Consider the following 3,788-nt stretch of genomic DNA (forward strand, 5'->3'; position numbering starts at 1 on the left):
TTGATGTAATCTTATTTTTACGGTGTGTTTGTTGAGACCGATGAATTGTGGGTTTATGATCCAACTTATCTATGAATAATATTTGAATCTTCTCTGAATTCTTTTATGTATGATTGAGTTATCTTTGCAAGTCTCTTCGAATTATCCGTTTGGTTTGGCCAACTAGATTGGTAGTTCTTGCAATGGGAGAAGTGCTTAGCTTTGGGTTCAATCTTGCGGTGTCCTTACTCAGTGACAGAAAGAGTTGCAAGGCACGTATTGTATTGTTGCCATCGAGGATAACAAGATGGGGTATTTATCATATTGCATGAATTTATTCCTCTACATCATGTCATCTTGCTTAAGGCATTACTCTGTTTTTAACTTAATACTCTAGATGCATGCTGGATAGCGGTCGATGAGTGGAGTAATAGTAGTAGATGCAGGCAGGAGTCGGTCTACTTGTCACGGACGTGATGCCTATATACATGATCATACCTAGATAACCTCATAACTATGCTCAATTCTATTAATTGCTCAACAGTAATTTGTTCACCCACCATAGAATATCTATGCTCTTGAGAGAAGCCACTAGTGAAACCTATGGCCCCCGGGTCTATTCTCATCATATCAATCTCCATTACTTTATTTTACTTGTTTTGCTTCTACTTTTCACTTTGCATCTTTATACCAAAAATACCAAAAATATTATCTCTATCAGATCTCACTCTCGTAAGTGACCGTGAAGGGATTGACAACCCCTAAGCGTTGGTTGCGAGTTGCTACCATTTTGTGCAGGTACGAGGGACTTGCGCGTGACCTCCTACTAGATTGATACCTTGGTTCTCAAAAACTGAGGGAAATACTTACGCTACTGTGCTGCATCACCCCCTCCTCTTCGGGGAAAACCAATGCTAGCTCGGGACGTAGCAAGAAGGATTTCTGGCGCCGTTGCCGGGGAGGCCTACGCCAAGTCAAGTCAAGATTTACTCTCCCGTCAACAAGCCATTTCTGGCGTCGTTGCCGGGGAAGCCTACGCAAAAGTCAACATACCAAGTACCCATCACAATCTCTATCTCTCGCATTACATTATTTGCCATTTGCCTCTCGTTTTCCTCTCGCCCACTTCACCCTTGCCATTTTATTCGCCCTCTCTTTCCCTTTGCCTTTTGTTTGCTTGTGTGTTAGTTTGCTTGCTTGTCGTGATGGCCCAAGATGCTACCAAATTGTGTGACTTCACCAATACCAATAACAATGATTTCCTTAGCACTCCGATTGCTCCTCTTGCCAATACTGAATCTTGTGAAATCAATACTGCTTTGTTGAATCTTGTTATGAAAGATCAATTCACCGGCCTTCCTAGTGAAGATGCCGCTACTCATCTAAATGGCTTTGTTGATTTATGTGATATGCAAAAGAAAAAGGATGTCGATAATGATGTCGTTAAATTGAAGATATTTCCTTTTTCGCTTAGAGATCGTGCTAAAGCGTGGTTTTCATCTTTGCCTAAAAATAGTATTGATTCTTGGAACAAGTGCAAAGATGCTTTTATCTCTAAGTATTTTCCTCCCGCTAAGATTATCTCTCTTAGGAATGATATTATGAATTTTAAGCAACTTGATCATGAACATGTTGCACAAGCTTGGGAGAGAATGAAATTAATGCTACGTAATTGTCCTACTCATGGTTTGAACTTATGGATGATTATACAAATTTTTTATGCTGGATTGAATTTTGCTTCTAGAAATCTTTTTAGATTCGGCAGGCACTTTTATGGAAATCACTTTAGGAGATGCTACTAAACTCCTAGATAATATTATGGTCAACTATTCTCAATGGCGTACTGAAAGATCTACTAATAAAAAAGTGCATTCTATAGAATAAATCAATTTTTGAGTGAAAAGATGGATGAACTTAGGAATTTATTTGTTAAGAGTGTTTCTTCTGATCCCAATGATATGCCTTTATCTACTTTGCTTGAGAATAATAATGAATCTATGGATGTGAATTTTGTTGGTAGGAATAGTTTTGGTAACAACGCGTATAGAGGGAATTTTAATTCTAGGCCTTATCCTAGTAATCCTTCTAATAATTATGGAAATTCCTACAACAACTCTTATGGAAATTTTAATAAGATGCCCTCTGAATTTGAGAGTAGTGTTAAAGAATTTATGAATTCGCAAAAGAATTTCAATGCTTTGCTTGAAGAGATATTGCTTAAAGTTAATGATTTGGCTAGGAACGTTGATAGAATTTCTCTTGAGGTTGATTCTTTAAAGCTTAGATCTATTACTCCTAAGCCTGATATAAATGAGTCTCTCAAAGCCATGAGAATTTCCATTGATGAGTGCAAAGAAAGAACCGCTAGGATGCGTGCTTACAAAGATGCCTTTATTAAAGCGTGTTCTTCTAAATCCTATGAAAATCAAGATGAAGATCTGAAAGTTATTGATGTGTCCCCTATTAAATCTTTGTTTTGCAATATGAATCTTGATGAATCTGATTATGATCTTCCTTACCTAGAAGGCGTTCTTAGAATTCTGAGTTTTTAGATCCTGATGATGAAATTGATAAAAAAGGGATTGAAAGAAATAAAAATCTAGATATTGTTAAACCCACTATTTTGGATCTCAAGGAATTTAACTATGAAAATTGCTCTTTAATTTATTGTATTTCCTTGTTGCAATCCGTGTTAAATTCTCCTCGTGCTTATAGTCGAAATAAGGCCTTTACCGAACACATTGTTGATGCCTTAATGCAATCTTATGAAGAAAAGCTTGAGTTGAAAGTTTCTATCCCTAGAAAACTCCATGATGAGTGGGAACCTACAATTAAGATTAAAATTAAAAATTACGAGTTTTATGCTTTGTGTGATTTGGGTGCTAGTGTCTCTACTATCCCCAAAGCTTTGTGTGATTTGCTAGATTTCCGTGACTTTGATGATTGCTCTCTAAACTTGCATCTTGCGGATTCCACTATTCAAAAGCCTATGGGAAGAATTAATGATGTTCTTATTGTTGCAAATAGGAATTATGTGCCCGTAGATTTTATCGTTCTTGATATAGATTGCAATCCTTCATGTCCTATTATTCTTGGTAGACCTTTCCTTAGAACGATTGGTGCAATTATTGATATGAAGGAAGGAAATATTAAATTCCAATTTCCCTTAAAGAAGGGCATGGAAAAATTTCCTAGAAATAAAATAAAATTACCATATGAATCTATCATGAGATCCACTTATGGATTGCCTACCAAAGATGGCAATACCTAGATCTATCCTTGCTTTTATGCCTAGCTAGGGGCCTTAAACGATAGCGCTTGTTGGGAGGCAACCCAATTTTATTTTGTGTTTTTTGTTTTTGTTTTTGTTTAGGAATAAATAATCCATCTAGATTATGTTTAAATGTGGTTTTATCTTTTAATTAGTGTTTGTGCCAAGTTAAGCCTATTAGATCTTCTTGGAAGATAGTTATTTGATCTTGCTGTAATTTCCAGAATCTTTGCGCTCAGTGAACGAATTGTCAAAAATCACCAGAAAGTGATAAAATAGTGATTCCAATTTCTGCTGATCAATAAACAAATTTCCCAGGCCTTCTAATTTTGGTAGAATTTTTTGGGTTCCAGAAGTTTGCGTTAGTAACAGATTACTACAGACTGTTCTGTTTTTGACAGATTCTGTTTTGCATGTGTTGTTTGCTTATTTTGATGAATCTATGGCTAGTAAAATAGTTTATAAACCATAGAGAAGTTGGAATACAGTAGGTTTAACACCAATAAAAATAAAGAACAATTTCACTACAGTACCTTAA

Source organism: Triticum dicoccoides, chromosome 1A (assembly GCF_002162155.2).
Source record: "Triticum dicoccoides isolate Atlit2015 ecotype Zavitan chromosome 1A, WEW_v2.0, whole genome shotgun sequence".
Classification (NCBI taxonomy): domain Eukaryota; kingdom Viridiplantae; phylum Streptophyta; class Magnoliopsida; order Poales; family Poaceae; genus Triticum; species Triticum dicoccoides.